The sequence below is a fragment of the Melozone crissalis genome, unplaced genomic scaffold (assembly GCF_028551555.1).
Source record: "Melozone crissalis strain CALT ecotype California unplaced genomic scaffold, PUWL_Pcris_2 ptg000090l_1, whole genome shotgun sequence".
NCBI lineage: Eukaryota > Metazoa > Chordata > Aves > Passeriformes > Passerellidae > Melozone > Melozone crissalis.
Window position 1 is genome coordinate 3670063 of NW_026535867.1, and position 17986 is coordinate 3688048.

At 44.0% G+C, this 17986-nt stretch overlaps 1 protein-coding gene across 1 annotated transcript in view; it reads right to left on the reverse strand.

The window, feature by feature from the left end:
* Positions 1 to 17986, reverse strand: part of TSPAN7 (tetraspanin 7) — a 91353-nt gene that overhangs the window by 72369 nt on the left and 998 nt on the right. The gene's annotated exons all lie outside the window — the stretch shown is intronic.

Sequence of the window (17986 nt, forward strand, 5' to 3'; positions counted from 1 at the left end):
CCTCCCCTTCCACCAGCCCCTCTGGTTCTGCTGCACAGACTAACCTGCAGATAAAGGGGTTTTATGCCACAATGGCAAGTTGAAAAGAAGCACAGGGATGTCCTCCCCCACCCATTTCCCAGAATTCTTCTATCCCAACACAACCTCTGAGATGCACAGATCTCCCAAACTCTCCTGCTCCCACACCATTTCCCTTTGCTCCCCCCACCAAAGAGCGGGGTCAGTGGGGCAGCAGCTCCTCACCCTGAGGCACAGGGAGCAGAGAGGGGCACAAACAGGCCCCACAGTGAAGCACCAAACCCAGTGATACAGAAGTGAAATGTCCCAGAAAGCAATGAACAGGGCCATGAAACAGAATGCCCTGCCAGCCTTATCTCCTCTTTCACCTTCCTGATTTATTCTGCCTGGCCACTGACTTATTGTACTGGCCAACAATTGATTGGTTGATTGCCTCAATTACCTGTTTTCCTTTGCTCTTCTCTATTAACTTCTGTTTTCTTTTTCCATACATCCCCCTTCTCTCTTTCTGTTAGCCCACCCTTTCTTCTTTGGCATCCTTGCAAAACCACATTTCACACAGCTACAAACAGGCAGCCACCAGCACCAGCACCCACCTCACTCCTGGCAGGTGAAGGAAGAAAAGCCCAAAGGAAAGACAGGAGGAATTCCTACCCCAAAGGCATTCCATGCTATTATGGCCTTAGAGAAACTCTGACAATGGCATTAGGGCAGGGATCCCTGATGTAGCCTTGCCCTGGGGGTGAGCAAGGGGTGCTGCCCCACCAGGCACCCTGAGGCCAGCAGCATTCACTGCCTGCTGCCAGAGGACAACACAGGAGCACAGGAGGCAGCTCTGGGCTCGACTTGTTTTCAAAATGAGCTTTGCCTTGCCTGGGCACAGGGGGAGGCACTTGGACACCACCTAAGCACAGTGTGAGCCACACCACAGGCAGCCTGCCCACAGCAGCATCCCTGGGGATACCTGGGTGCTGCTGCCAATAACCCCACAGCGCATGAGAGCTCAGCTCTGCACAGGGACTGTGCTGTCCAGGGGGGTGAGTTGTGAAGGACACGAGGGGTGAAGCACCAGCATGCACAGGGATGTCAGGGGTGCAGCCCAGTTTGCACTGCTGACATCTCTGGGTGTGCTGGTACCTCAGCTTATGTCATTCCCCCTGTGCCAGCACACAGTGCACCAAGGTGTAGGCTTCTGCACCTCCCTTTTATTTTCTTTTTAAAAGTGTGTGCTTCTGCACACTTTTATTTTCTATTTTTTCACCTCTCTTCACTCCTTCCCTTCCTTTTTTAAAATGCAATGCAGCTTTTTTTTTCTTCTTTTTTCCCCTGCTCACTGCTGAATGTAGGAAAAAAAGCAGCAGAAGGGCACAGCAGGAGGGTGTGCAAGGCTGCTCAGGGCACAGGTGATGATGAGGGCAGGGCAGTCTGCCACACTGAGCACTCACAGTAAATAACTGCAGCCTCATTGGGAGGGCATTAAAACCACAGATATAGCTGGCACAGGATGGATTTAGTGTGGTTGTGCTACTCAGCACTGATGTAAACCCTGCATGCCCTGCAGCTGGATCCCCTGCCACTGCAGTGCAGCTGCCCCCTCTCTTGTTTTAGCAGTTCCCAAGGGGCAGATCCCTCCCAAAACGCTGAACAAGGACAAAAGCACAGGGAAAACAGCCTGCAAGTGAGGGCTTGGATCCCCAGACTGTACCACAGCCTCAAAGTCCCAGCATCTGGATTTCTGACAAGCGGGGAAGAGTTTCAGATAGAGGGAGACCTCAAAGGGGGAGGCAAATTTTTCTGAACCAACCCAAAAACATAAGGTAAACCTTTAAACTCGGGGGAGGAGGGAGGGAATAACAAAAAGAGAGAGAGATGATTTCATCAGTTTTTTAAATAAAAGGAAAAGGGGAAGTGCAAGATCTCATGGTGTTTAGGATGAGGCATTCCCTGTGGAGCAGGTCATAAAATCAGAGGGAACCTGCTGGTTATCCAGAGAGAAATATTGAAAATGGAATAACTGCTTCTGCTGGAAGCATCAGAAAGAGTGAGCTCTGAACTTTGGGATTACATCCAGGATGTTCAACATTATTCCTGATGTTAGTATTTAGGTCAGGTATATACAAAATACCGTTTAATCATTTGTTCACCATTTGTCTTCTACTCCTAAAGCTGGGAGCCTCAAAAGTGCAACCCAGGTGTGCTGTAGGAACACTGGCAGCTGTGTCAGGAGCAAAGGCATCTAAAACTTCAGTAGCGGGATATTTGTGAGCAACTATGTCCCTTCAGAAAGAGAGTTTCAAAACAAACAATGCTAGAGTTTTTCTTTGTTCAAATACCTACATAACCAGATTAAGTTACCTTAATTCTTTCAACTTTTCCGTATGAATCATCTCTCACATATTGTTTGATGTAACAAAAAGCATAATAAAATCTCCTGTCTCTACAGGCCTCCTCACCTCCTCTGACCAATTTGAAATATGTAATGTGAAAATACACATATTCCTACAACAGGAACCAAGTACAAACACTTCCATTTTACAGTCCTCCTGTGGTTTTCTTGCCAGTTTCAAAGTCAGGTAAAAAACTGATGGTTCAGTGAGTCAGAGACAAGGCCAGCAATGGATGCTGTTATGACAAGGATATTCTCCTTCCTGAGGAGGTGATGAACTGCCTTTTCCTCCAGCAGTGCCTGCCAAACCCATCCAAAAGGAACCTGCCAATTTCTATCTGTCTGCAAGACTGATTTATCAGGTCAAAGTATTATAATAAAGACCTTTTTGCCTGTTACTTGTGATATACACACAGATCTTTGAAAAGGAGAGGAAGGTTCCACAGTTAAACTCTGGTATGAACTTTTGGGAGGGATGTGGCAGTTTGGAATATGTGTAAGTCCTACAGCCCTTACATCATTTCTTTGGTAACTTGTCATGTCCATCAAGAAGAAATGTTATAAATAGCAGCCTGTGTATGAGCTGCAGCCAAACCAGTCTGTGGAATAATGGGAAGGAATTCCTCACCATCCAGCTCCTCATCTCCCCACTGGAACAATGGGGGAAAGAGCAGGTTCCTCCTGCTACAGAGAGACCTGACCTGGACCAAAGCCATTTGTTAGTGGCTTTCCACCCCCTCCTTTCTCATCAAGCCACTAACAAATTAATGAGCTATTTCTCAAGAGCAGAGCTTAAGGGAGGGAAGTGCAAGGGAGAGTTATCATTAAATACTTTGATCCCTTCAGCAGCTTGTATCCAAAAGCAGGTGCTCCCTCCTTTGCTGTTCTCCAGCAGGAATGCCATGGGACTCCACCCCAGAGCTAACAGGGAACAGGAGAACAGGGAATGCCCAGATCCACCTCCATCAAGGGTAAATGCATTTGACCATTCTACACAGCCATATATTCCATGTCTCCTGGAGAAAGTGGGGATAAACTTCCCTTTCCTTCCCTTCAGTGACCAGTCATGTGTTTCTAGTCCTGTCTCCACAAACAAAGTTGTTGGTGAAAAAGCTTTTAAGTGAATGCAGAATCTGACCTTACCCTAAACCCAAGCAGGTTTGTGTACATGGGCAGGGGAGAGGAGGAATTGTCACCACCCTACTTGGTTTCCTCTTCCCTCCTAGGGTGTTTTAGAGGCATTCCTCATGGATTTTTTCCTGACACATTGCCAGCATTTTCTGCTTATGCTCAAAGACACACATCAAGGCAACAGGAACTACAGTCAATACAATGATGTAGCACTAGGAAAGTGCAGAATTCATAAGGCAAGTTGTGAGACAAATCCTTCCAGGCCAGGCTGACAAGAAGGGTCTTCCCCTTGCTCAGCTGCCCAAGGATAAGGGCATATCCTGACAGGACTGCCTTAGGTTATCTTCCACATCATTCTCTGGGCAGCTGTAATGTGTTTTATCTACCACAGGTTATTATTCTGCTGCTGAGAATAGAAATCAGAGGGTGGTGAGGCACTGGAAGAATTTGCCCAGAGAATGTGGCTGCCCCAGTCCTGGCAGTTCAAGGCCAGGCTGGGTGGAGGTTTGAGCAGCCTGGTGTGGCAGGTGGCATCCCTGTCCTTGGCAGGGAGTTGGAAGCAGAGGATCGTTCATGTTCCTTCCAACCCAAACTATTCTGTGGTTCTGTGATTGCACCATCCCAGGACTGACACAAGCTCTTGTTGCCTTACACAAAGCAAGGACTGCTCAGCCTCTGTCCATGCAGGGGAAGGGAAAGGACTTAAATGTCAGAACCAAATGAAATGTTATCTTCTAAACTGAAAGGTTATAGGACAGCAACAACAACAACAAAATAATAAAAAAATTCAATTAAAACCCCCCAAAAAACCAAAAAAACCCAAAAACACACAAAAAACCCCCAAAACAACAACAAAACCAAAAAACCAACCAACCACCAACAACAAAAAACTACACAAAACCACCAATCCCCCCCCCAAAAAAAATCCCCAAAAAACCACAAAGTGATGAATTTCCTATGATTTTCTGATAGTGAATTTTTCAGTAAGAAGTTTCTCGCATTTTTATTCATGTTGTGTCTTAGTGTGAAGAGAAGACAGTTACCAATATATACTCCAAGAGCCCTCTGAAAGGCCTGATGTGCCAAATCTCAATCACGTGGCCAGGTCTGGGATCTCTCAGCCTTTTCCTGCTGGCACCTGGACAAACATCCAATATAATACAGCACACAAAGCAAAGGTGGCTGTGGCTAAGCCTTGGCAGAATCAAGATTTTGGCCTCCAAAGACTGTGTTTAAGATCACAGCTTTTTTCATTCATGCTTTTTCCCTGCCCCCTTGGAGATGTGCCCACTGCTACAGATGAAAACCAGGTCGAAGCACAGGGGGTGCTGCCAGCCCAGCATTAAGAAGAAAAGGAAACTTGCCCAGAACATGAGCTCTGCAAGGCAGCCACCTTCTGACACATCCCCCTCTCCTCTTTGGCCCTCTGCCTCGCATGGCACTCAAGTATTTTAGTGCCAGAGCAAGCTAGAGGGGGAAATAGTGGTCAAACCACCTATGATTAATTCTGGCTTTCTTCCTGCAGTTTTGCATTGCTTACTCCATTTTCAGGCCATCCTGTGGTAGAGCACACATGGAAGCAAGATTACATCATGGACCTGGCTGCTCTCTTCTGTGTATTTTCTATCACATAGTGCATTTGATTACAGGATAAGCAAAAAGAAAAAAAAAAACCCAAGAAAACTAGCAAGCAAAGTAATTTTATCCAAGAAGAATTTCAATATTATTGATCTAGCCCAACATGAACTTGATTTTCACATATGCCAAGACTTCAAATAGAGAATACCAAAAATCAGATCTCTGCAATTCCAGTGCCAGCTGTGCTTCCTCCTGGGAAGCATTCATGATGCAATCCAAACCACATATGTAGATAACACTGGCTCCTACCCCTGTGATCCTTCCTGTCCTCACTAGCATGGGCCATCTGTTCCTGCTTAGCAGGCAGCCTCACCAGACACTGATTGGTACAACTTGCATGAAAAGTATGAAATAAACTGCCAGCAGAAATGGCATTAAGAAGTCTTTCCCGAGCAATTTACCATTTGAAAAGTGTAATTTAAACTGCACCACATAAGGTGATAACAGAAAACAAAAGCATGAGCTAAGCCACAGAGCAATCTCTGTCCCTACATGATACCCACTCAGGGGGAAGGAGAAGTGGGAAACAGAAATCATGCTGTGGCTAACCTGAAAATTCTCTCTGCCTGAAAGCAGCATGGTCCAGGAATGCCAGAGAAATTAATTACCTTCTGCTGAGTCCCTGCTGAGCCCTTTGCCCTCTTGTTCACCAAGCCATGGGAGAGGGTAAGAACAAAACAGTGACTGCTTTAAGGCATTCTGCTCTGCTCCCAGCCTGACCAGCTGGGCATTGCAAGGGATTTCAGATAGAGCTGCGCAGGGCCATCAGAAGAAAACCAGACTGTCATTCACCCACTCAGATGGAAGATGCCTGCTAGGATGAATGATCACGTCCTTCCATGAGCTGTCACCGCCTACACCCACCAAACACCAAAATACACCTTAATCCAGGCTAGTGAAAAGCCTTAATTTAACTCTGACACAAAACCAAGAGCAACCAGCATTCAATTTCTTCCAGAAAGGTCTCACTGGGAAGTGGGAGAAAGCACAAGGTACAGAATAGGCTCTCAGCATGAACAAACTCCCTTCTGCTTGAAGAAATCCCCAAATTAAAAGTTTCCTCAAAGCAGTAAGTTACCTGATACCCTTTTCCTTAGAACATGTTCTAGCCTTAACTGACAGCTTGGCAAGCCCCCCACTGTCCTTCCCAGCACAGCCTCTGCCCCTGTAGGTGCCAGGCTCTCTCCTTGAGCTAAAGCAGAGTCCTGAGAGCTGCATCCCCACAGAGAGTGCTCTTTTTAGCTGCCTGATTACAATTTATCAAACAAAACTGCTAAAAACTCTGTGCAGTGGTCATAATATCCAAATAAAATTTGCATGAGTAAACTAGAGAGAAACCCCTCTTGAGCCAATAAGTCAGTCCAGCTCCTAGAAGCACTTGACAATCCCACTCACAAGACCTGGCAGAGTCCACAAATGACAAAATTCTGCATACTGGTATTAAACCAGAACTCTACATTAGCAAAATCTTCCTCTGTGTCTTCGTGTCCACAGCAGGGTAAAGCAAACAAACCACCCTGTTCTGGAGGTCACCACTTAAACCTGATCCTGCCTGCCACCCCTGGAACACTCCATGGAGATAACAGATCCCTGGCACTCAGCACAAAGAGGAGGAGGACATTCTTGAGCAGGTACACCAAGTCTCCTCTCCATGGGGAGCAATGTCAACATGCTTGTGCCCCAGTCGAGTGATCTCCCAAAATAAAGGTGAATATCCATCTACAGAAATATGCAGCTCTTTCCCTGAAGATAAACTATTCCCCCCTATGCCCTGCATGACAGGAATATTTTTTTCTCCCACAAAAGGGTTTTCCTGTGAAGTCAGGAAAGTTGCATGGATAATTCCCAGGTGTGGAAGCCCATTCACCTTGGGGTTGCTTTCATGCAACTCCCTCTCCCAAGATGCTGGGCAGCCTGAAAGGTTTTTTCAGAGCATTGTCTATGCAGCTTCAGAATAAAGAAGCATCAGGGTGTATGAATTTCATAGCTGAGATACAGCCAGCTGCTCCATCATAATCTGTCTTCACAAGCAGAATTCATTAAACTTCTCGAGAAGCATTCCCATACTCTAGAAGCAACATCAGGTAACCCTAATTATTATTTCAGCTTTCTACTCTTGCAAATGAAGTAAGATGTCTAAGTGAATGCTACAACATAATAATTATTACAGTTAGGGACTTAACTAACTCGCAGCTGTGCCACATCCTAGACTTGCAGCAGTGGCTCTGTCTTACCAAATGGAAATGCCAACTACTATCTTTTAAGTATTACCACTGGTAAATAAATCCAAAGGTTTAGTGTTGCTCTAAGTAATTACACAATGCTTCTTAAGAATAGAGAAAATATAACAATGTTGTAAAAAAATATATAAAATGTTGTAAAAAATTCCATCTTAACATACAGGGTGCAGCCAGGGTCCATTTTTTTCTGAATTTAATCCAAATACCATGCACTTTGCCATGACCTCTGATGCCAGCCACAATACTCAGCATTTATTCATCCACCAGCTGATTCAAGTGGTCACACACTACTTCATCTTATCAACACAGAGATAAGTCTTTTGCTCTTGTATTCTTTTAGTTTAGGCTTTGTTTTCATAGAAACTGTGAAATTTTAAACACAATTTTATCTCTTTTAGAGTCCATCTACATTCAGTGAGACCACCACACCAGAGTATCACATATCTTCTTCTAAAATGATGCTGTGCTGCAAAATCACAGAATAACCAAAGCAAGATAACCAGAGGCAGAATTTAACTTGACAGAGGAAAGGGAAGAAAGTTTATCCTGTTGAGATATCCAGCACACAAATGAATGATAAACCCTCCCAACCACATGTCTGTGGGAATTCTGAGGAACTCAAGCCAGAGTAACTGCCTGTTTCACTGAACATGAATATTAAGCACAAGGTGAGTTTCAAAAACCATTGCCTGGCTGCATGAGACAGTCTGGTCATGTTTGTTTTCCCCTGAATTTAAGCAGAGCAAGATGATGTTATAAGACATTTTACACCCTTCATAGGGACCAAGCTGAGTACACCCACATGTGCCCATCAACCAGAGCTGATGTAATTCTTCCTGAAATGTATTTTTATTCCATATTCTTTTCCTTACCAGTATTGCACTAACATATGATGTAGAGCAAATATGTTTCCAAAGGGGAAATTTTAGTGCCACACAGACTTGGGCTTGGTTAACAACTGATGAGCTGGTTAATGGTACTAGAAGAAAAACTGGGTAATTGTCTGCTCCTCACTGATGAGGTGGCTCTTATTCTTATATCATTAATAACTTGACTGATTGCCTAAGAGCTAAGACTTAGCATGAAATTCTTCTCTATATCCTTCAGATTTAGAGGTCTTCAATCTTAAATATTTTTCATATTCAATAGTGCTGGAAAAAAATAGGAATTAATTTTGGTCTAACGCCTGTTATGACACTGGAAATTAGGTGAAATTAAGGGTAGAAATCAACTAAGTGGTTCTGGTTCAGTTATATTCTTTATCATTTGGGGATTGCATTGCTCTAGGAAACAACCAGGCTCCTTGCTTTAATACTGGATATTCTTCATGGCACAGGAATTAATCCTGTCTGGTCCCCCAACAATCTGAGGTCAGTGAGCAGGAGGGAAGGGAACATGTTAAATCTGATACTTCTGTTAAAAAATAGCTATGGTGCAGCATGCTCAGGTTTCTGTACAACAGGGACCAAGTTTGTTTTGTGTTAAAGAGTATTACATGCATATCATGCCAGCTCACAGAAACTCAGGCAACTTTTCCAAATCATTGTGATAATTCCATGAGCTGAAAATTCTCCCTACCACAGACATACCTATTTTGAGCACAACCATCTTGTCACAAAGCAACTAGCTGCTGCTTACAAAACACAAAAGTCCTGGGAGTGGGAGGTTTTATTTTTGTTGCTGGTTTCTGTTGAAAATTACACAAGTGTTGGACGAAATACTGTTTATGACCACACTGGCTGGTCCAGCACATCTCCTGCAGTTTGTAGCTTCACTGGTGAGTAGAGAGGCAGGCTGAGCAGGCACAGAGGGCACTGAGCTGCCCTTTCCATGTTGGGAGGATGCTCAGTGAAAGCATCACTATAAAGTTGGAGACCAATAAAAAAAGGTTTAAAAAGGAGTGTTTTTTTCATATGGAACTATTTATCTTCAAGACCATGGGCAAAACCAGCAGTTGCCCCATCCTGCCAGTGAGAGCTTTGCACAAATGCTCTGAAAGCTGCACAGACATCCTGCACATATTCAGTACCTGCAGCAAGGTCACACTGCCTCCTAGAAAGGCTCTTATGTGTCCCCAGCCCTACCTGCCATCACAGAAATAAACCTGTAAGGTCATCTCTGTGAACTACATTTTTTTATTTTTAAATGGTGTGACTTCTGTTGGAAAATCCTGATTCAATCCCTTTGCATCAGCTCCTGTTTTGTGAGAACAGGAAGCAAGGAATATACCCCAAGGTTGTTTTGTATGTTCCAGGAAATAACAGGGAAACATTCCTGAAAGTCAGCTCTCCAACATCTTGAGATCCTGGTTCTTTCTTCGGGAGGTTTTAGATCACACTTGCACAGAAAAAAAACCAAACCCTGAAGGTGATGCACAGATGGCCTATAGGTTATTCAGGGACAAGAGATCAATTCAAGCCTCTAGATTATTTGAACCCACACAATTTAACTCAGCAGTTTTCCTGAAGTATACTGGAAGGAGGAACTCAGTTCCAGGTGACACGCAAGCTGACCTCAACATTTACAAGCAACTGCACACTGGATCAGCTTTAACTGACTCAAAGATTCAGCTAAACAAAGAAAGGAGCTCTGGCATAGCATCACTGACTTGAAAACAGAGGAAATTACAAAAAAAAATCTCAAAAACATGCAATGATAACAGCTGCTGATTTCCTCTAAGACATTATTTTGTAGGTAAATTGAATCATACTCTGTCTGCAATCAGTGCACACCACAGAGCAATAAATGCTACACCCAGCACAGGGCAGCTGCACCAGTGAAAATGAACCCAGCCATAAGATGCAGCCATCAAGGTACTGAGGGTAACCTATCTGTATATGTTTCCTTTCTTTGTTTTCAAAGGAAGACAGACATGCACTTAATTATCTTCCCATTCCAAGCCCAATTAGAGCCAGTTAGATGTTAAGTACTATTGAAGTGAAACAGGAGGATTGAGTTTCTATCTGTTCTGTTAATGCATACCTGGAAAGTACCTCCTCTTCTATCTTAACCTATTCTCCCAAGAATGAAAGGCACAACTTGTGTGACACATTTCTGTGTATTGACTCTCTTTTAATGCAGGGGAGGCCACTAAGTTGTAATAAAAATGCTTTGGGCAGGAGGCTATTAGGGAAGACAACAAAAATCATGGGTTCTCCATGTCAGGAAATCTGCAGCAATCCTCCATCTCAAATAGCTTTTGGAATGACTTGGATGTGTTTCCATAATCTGTTTACAATGTCCTCCACCTTTTCTTTGGTTGAGGTCACAGCAGAGTATCTCGACAGTCCAAGCAAGCTGCACACTGCCATGCACCTTTGTATTGTCTTCGAGCATGGACAAAAATCCCAGTCCAGGTGGACATCCAGGTGTAAATCCCTGCAGGCTACAGGAGCCTGTGGACCCCAGGTCCCCACCTCTGCCACAGACTTTCACCTGTGGCTGGGCTCCAAGCCCCAGACACAACTTTGCAGCCTTGGTGCTGCCCAGCTGGACTGATGCCACACATGCCATGACACAACCTGTGATGCCACAAACTGGCCTCAGTTTCAAGTCCAGACACAAAAAGTAAAAAAGAATTTCAGTGCTACCTGGCATATTCAGGAAATTCTCGTTTATTTGAAAAATTATTTTTTTTTTAGGCTTTCCCAAATCACTAAGTTTATATCATTGAGAAGACTACCTCCATCAAAAATGTCAGGTTTTGATATAGCTCCCATTTACTTTCAGAAACATACAAAAATGAGCAATTTCTCATATCCTTTTGCCAAAAACTGCTAAAAGGAATTCTCCAAACACTTCAAAGTTGCTTCCAGATGGAGGCCAACCCATGAGAAACTCCATCCAAATGATAAATGTTTTTAAAACTTATCAAATGACTAAATCAGCATGGCCTAGCAGAATCCTCAGCTGCAGGTTGAGTTGCAGATGAGCTTTGCTGGTGGCACTCAGTGCAATTTGCTGCTCCTGTTTGTGCATTCTCTGAAGCAGTGCCCATAATCCAGTCAGGAATAAGAGCCTGAGGAACTTGTCAGCTTCCCTGGAAGCTCCAATCCTGTGGCAGCAGCAGGTCTGAGCTGATCATTTCTGCTCAGAGGCATTAAGGCACTGAGTGGTTATGTGGGTCAGACAGCAGGGGCTTCCTTCTCTTCCCAGTTTAAAGGGAAATGTAAGTGCTCCTCTTCCTATGATATTTACAGGATTTCACTCTCTTTTCTCCTCTCTGACTTCTCTGCAGAACCTTACAAGCATGCCAGCCTTTTCCTGAGCTCTGCTCCCAAGATCCAGAGGCTTCTGCAGATTAAGTCCATCACATCACTATTCACCCCAATTAAACTCTTTAAAAAGACCCTTTTTGACTATAATAACAAAACAAAAAAAAAAAAAAAATTTCAGTTTGAGCCATCCAAATCCACATTCAGCTCAAATCAAACCCAACCTTTCCCCAAAGCTCTCAGCAAATAGCTCCCAATAATAAGTGATGGCAAAATTTCAACCTTCTCCTCAGCCCAGGCTGTTGGTGAATGTGGTGAATCCTGCCTGGCTTTTGGGAGAGGGTCACTGCCAGCATCACACAGTGGCCAGCCACCATCTGAACTCAGCACAGCAATTCAGGAAGATGGGAAAAGCAAGAAACAGAGAGGGAAGGGAGGCTGCTTGCTTCTTGTAAAGGTTTTAGTATTGTCCCCAGAAACACAGAGATGAAAAAAGCACATCTGGAAAACATCTTGCAAAACACTACATGGAAATTACAGCAAAATTAATATTAACAACATTAACTTCCACTCTTTCATTACAGTAGCTCCTAAAAGTCCTGTGTCCTCCTCCCAGAGCTCAAAGAACCAGCTCAGCTATGAAGTAACGATAATCCAGTAAAACACAAGTGTGCCATGCTTCAGAGTCCCTTTAGTGCAAGGGAAATTCAAATGCTTCCCTCTGCTAACCCAGAACTGTGATAGAGACAGAACATTTCAACCATCTGCCCACCGCCATGAGGAGAGCTAAGATGGAAAGAAGCCTGCTCTGCCCATCTCTCATCTCTGAGAGATGGTTAAATGCTAATTAATAGAAATGAGCCTAAAGAAGAAACATCATGCAAATAAAAAAAGCTGTACAATGTCTGTCATCTGCTCCCCACAGTCACTTCTGAGTCCTGCATTTTATTTTAAAGATTCAGTCCTGAGGTTTGCAAGGCACTGAGATCAGCCGGGCTGAAAGTGCAAATTTGGTGGCTGCAGAAGGGACTCAGCACTACAGCAAAGCCAGCATCTCTCTAACAAGCATCACTGGGTTTAAACAGCATGTGAAATATTGAAGGAGATGCTTCTGCAAGCTCACATGCACAAAGAGCCTTTCTAGATACTCATCTATTAACTCACTGGCACGTAAATTTGTAGGACAGTTGCAACAACAGAAGAAATGATGATAAAAATCCAGAGATGGAGACAACTAACAGTACCAGGTAACCTAATTTCCCTCCCTGACAGCACAGGGAATTGATAAATAGTCACAGAATCAGAGATAAAATCAGATTATTGGATCCATTTTAAATTCCCTTGGTTTACCTACGATAATTGCCTCCGTTTCCTTGACAAGCAAGGCTGGAATGAAGCAGCATCCAAGGACTCTACTGCTGTTTTCATGGAAAAGTGCTAACAAGGCCTCCCCAGCACCTTTCCCTAGAATTTATATTTACCCTGTTTAGCACACAACAGGTTGCTCAGAGCAGGAGGGAACACCAAACAGCCAAATGTTTACTACACACACAGTGGCACTCCCCCACAGCCTCCTGCCCTTCCTTGTGGATAAAAAGGGCTCCTGCCACTGCTGGGTTATGAAGGCATCCTGTGCCTTCCCAAACAGAACTGAAACATCTTCCAAGTCCCCCGCTATCCCCCTTCACCAGTCCAAACTGACCCATTTGTGTGAAAATGTCACCATCCTCAAACCACAGAACTGCTCTGACGCAAACTCCAAGGTCAAGGGGTGGCACTTGCTGAGATGCAAGCACAGCTCCACAAACAGGAAAGAAGAAGGATTTAGCCAACAGCAAAGTCAATTATTCCATTAAATGAGGTGCAAAATGCCAATTTGTACGAAAACCACACAATTTTCAGAACGTGAAAAATCCCAATCAAACCCCCACTAAACTAAGCCAAGGTGTGTACACGTCCCAAGAAGGAATTCACAAAGCTGACTGGAGTTATGGTTTCAAACACCATCTAGCCTTTTTTGTTGTTGTTTTTAAAATCCCAGTTATTTACTTAGCCAACAGCATTCACCTTGGGCTATGCTTACTGGAAAACACCATTATCTTTAATCTTTCATGTATATCATTATGAGAACAGAACAGGGAACAACTGACTTAAGGAGGCAACTGCATGAGGTTTGTGCTGAACAATGGAGCACTTCAGATCTGTCATGATGGGGGGATACTGGGCATTTTTGAGAGCTTGGGTTTTTTGGGATTTCAGGTAACTACATCTGAGTAATAACACTTCTTTCTAAAAGTATAGCAATGTTGACTTTGCAGTCAAATGGAACCACCAAGAGATTGAGCAATCTAAGCCACATGGGAAAGCTAAAAATTTCCCAAAATATTTCCTCTAAAACCATCTGCTAACATATATTTTAGAACAATTAAAAGAAAAGAAATACAGGCATGGTAAGAGGTATTAAAAAGACCAGAAACATGCAGGAACCAATGCAGAAACACTGGAAAGAAGATTTGCAGAGAAAACCAGTTATTTCAGCAATGCAGCTGGACACATATAGGGGAGATGAGTAATGCCACTAGTAACTCAAAGGGACACACAAATTTAATCCCACATTGTAATGCAGAGCTCAGATGGCGGCATTTGAGGATGGATCAGGAGTTGAGCCATAAATCTGTGTTCCCAAGCAGGCTGCCACACTCTCTCTTTGTCTCAGCCATTTCCTGGAAAACGGCTCTGTGAGCCCTGGAATGGCAGGGAAATGCCCCCTGCACCCTCCTGCCACAGTGGGAGGTGTCTGTCCCAACAGCAGAGCCACTCCCAGCACCACAAGTGGCCCCTTTTGGGGGAATTCTGAGAAGATGAAAATGCAGGGGAGGCGCTTTAAATCACTCACCAGGACTTCCCACACCTTCCATGCCAGAGGGGCACTGAGCCCACGACCCTTCATGGGGCCATCTCCAGACCCCCTGACCTCCACACCAGTGATACCACATTCCCAGAGGAGCTGGCTAAAAGAAGAGGAACCGTATGAAAACACACCATTTCCACCTTTTTTAAAATCACAGCCCTGCTGTGGCCTCACAGCCAAGCAACACCCACCTGCCTCACCTCTCTCCTGCCCCCTGCCAACTTCCAAGGGGTCACACCAGGAGGCACAGGTCTATTTTCAAGGCAATAAAAACTCAGAAAACCAAACTAACACTACCTATGAGCAGGTACCTTAGTTCTGATTTTGTCACATAGCCAAAGACAGGCCAAGCTCTAAGAACCTAATGTAGCCCCCAAAAACTCTGGAAGGTGCTCTTCAGATCAGTGACCCACCTTGGAACGTTATCTAAATGGAAACTCTATTTACATGCTTTTATGACACTAACTGACAGCAAGAAAACCCCATTCCAGCAGGACAGCACACACAAAGCACTCATTTGGTGCCAAGTGTCTCACAGGGCCTGGGATCAGAAAATAATCACTTTGCTATGGTGCCTACTTGGGGCAACAACAAGCTTTGCATGGAAGACAAAACCCATTTTCCTCAGCCATATAACTTTCAGGATGAGTGCATGCCCCCTTAAAGCTCCTTCCCAAAACACACTGAGGCAGGCAGTTAATTTGGTAACAAAATATATTTAGAAGGCTACAGTGAAATATTAATTATACACATGTTTTAAGACCAAAGGTTACTTGAGTACTAGACAAATACAGTGTACTGAGGGGTGCTTCAAGGTTTCTCTCTCCTATAAAAAATTCACTTAGAATTCTAATTCAAAATTCATTTTCTCTTAAAAACAAGACAGGCTCTAACTCAGATTTCTACACAAGCAATTTATGATACCCAAAAGGAAAAAATAAAAATAGCTAACAGCCAAGCAGAGCTTTTATCACCTTTTTTTTTAATCTGCTAGTTCCAAACCAGATGCATTCAGTATAGAATTCTGATTAGGAAAAAAATGGCTGTTGAATTTTTATTACTACATCCCTTAAGGACCAAAAGCGGTAACCTTAGGCATTTAATGTGTTCTATGAATAACAATACATATGAGCACATAAAAAGCTTGTTATCTCTGTTTATGGATTTTTTTTACCATGTTGATACATTTACAGAAAGAAGTTGGGAAGTATGGTGAGGGGGAGGAGAAGAAGCTAGCAAAATAACAAGTTACATTAAACAAAACCTATTTGGAAAGGAATAAGCTACGCAGCATGAAATTTGAATGAACTGTGTCTCCCCACTATGGTCCTACAGCTCCCATGAAATCTGTGCAGCCTCATTTAATGCTCATACTAAAAGCCTTCACCTATACACATCTGTCCCACAAATACAAATGCAATTCATACTTAAGCCTGACAAAAAATCACTTGTTGGGGGAACATGCTGCATACACAGACTTTGTTATTTTATAAACAATGTGAAGCACACAGGAGTCCTTCACCATGGTTCAGAACAGCTCACTGGAGGCAAAGAAGCATCTTCTCCCCACTCCCACAGATCTGTAACCACCTGACCCACCAGGCAAAGGGCTGCCACCACACACCACCCTGCCACAGGACGAGTTTCTGCCTTGTGCTGTATCACAGCTCCATTCCCACAGCTAGAAAAAAAAAAAACCCATACAAACTGCAGCTAAGCAACACAGAACTCTCTCCTTCAGAAATCAGCTTACAACCTCTCCAAAAAATGTGGGAAAGCTGTCAGAATAAAAATTTACAAACCAGCCATTTGTGGTCCTGGCATGGTTTCCCTCTGGTATTTAGCTCAGTCCAAGAAAAAAAAAATTAAAATAGTTCCTCCAATAGAATCCTTCCCATATTTTCAGCTCTGAGAATTCACAAGGACTCAAGTTGAGTTACACTGACTCTGGAGCCAGCAGAGCTCCAGAGTCTAAGAGCACAAAAATCTCCCCAGAAAATAATGGAGGGGGAGGTTGAGGGAAGTCCATACATCCCTCAGCTCTCAAGCTTGACTGAAAAAAACAAAATGAGCATACAGCCAGAGTATGCCATGTTTTTGCTTCCTCATGGCATCCTGCTCCAATTTATTCTAAATGGATTCAGAGCCCAGAAAGAGGACAAAAATATGAATTAGATTTTAGCACAGGAGAACTGATAAAGACTTAGAATCTGCTGTCAAATGCTCTGGACCTTTATCAAATCCTTTGCTGTCTTCTCCCACTGTCACCTGCCTATGTCCCTTGGCTGGTGCCTTGGGAAACCAGATGCAACAGCAAGCATGATTCTCCATTCTCCTTCGATCATGGCTGCAGGATTCTGTCCCCAACCATTGACTTCCTCCTCCTTCTCCAGGCTCAAGCAGGAGGACAAACAGAGACTCTGGTGGCCATCAAGTGTTAAGTAACTGGAAGAGTGGGCCATGCCCTTGGAGAAGATCAGGCGACACAGGAGCCTGACCCACAGCTCAGAGGAAAAGAATCCACAGCAGAGCATCCCACCAGCACAGCTGCGTTGCTGGAGCCCATTTCCAGGGTTCTGACAGAGCCCAGCCCGAGCTCAGCTGTGTCATTTACCCCACGAGGTCCCAGCTGTCAACCTGGCCTGGCACCCTGACAGCCTCCGGCACAAATGCCCTCGGCCAGCTGCTTGGCTCAGGGTACAATTCTCTCTTTTTAAATGGGATTAGCGTTGGTGAAATGTGCTAGCTCAACGGGCACGCTGATCTAAGCTCTCTGTTTATTCGGGCTGCAGCAGATACAGCGATCACTTTAAAAAAAAAAAAAAAAGACAATTTTAAAAGATGCCATGAATTTGTCTGAGTTCCTGCAGTTGCTCACTCATCACAGAATGAAGAGGGGTTTCTTGCAGATCTGCTGAGAACTGAGGATTGGAAAGGACGAATCTTGAAACTGTGGTAAGTATATAAACTTAGCCACCTACCTCCTTGAGAATAATGTGAAGAATCTACTTGCCAACAAAAAAACCAACAGACAATTCTGGCTTCCTATCCATTTCAGTCATCAGACACCTCTGCTGCCACCAAGATAATTAAAAAGGGGGGGGATATGTTAAATATCGGGGGGTGGGGGTACAAGGGAGCCAATAACACCGAGGTACTGCCATAAGTATGGATAAACAAAAATGTGTTTTAGTTATGCTTAAAAAAAAAAAAGCCTAAGAAGTTAAAGTTGAAACAGCTGAAGTCCTATGTTCACTGTAAGGATGTCAAACGTTATTGCCATGAATAAGCAATTCTTTGTTTAGAATGCCTTTTTAAGCAGAAAGATGGAGATTTGAGCCAGTGTGTTCCACAGTGCAGAGCTACTAAACCGAGAGAGCACAACCAGCTCCCCCGGCTGGGAAGTGACAAACGCGCCTCAGTGCGCTGTGCCGATGCTGTGCGGAGC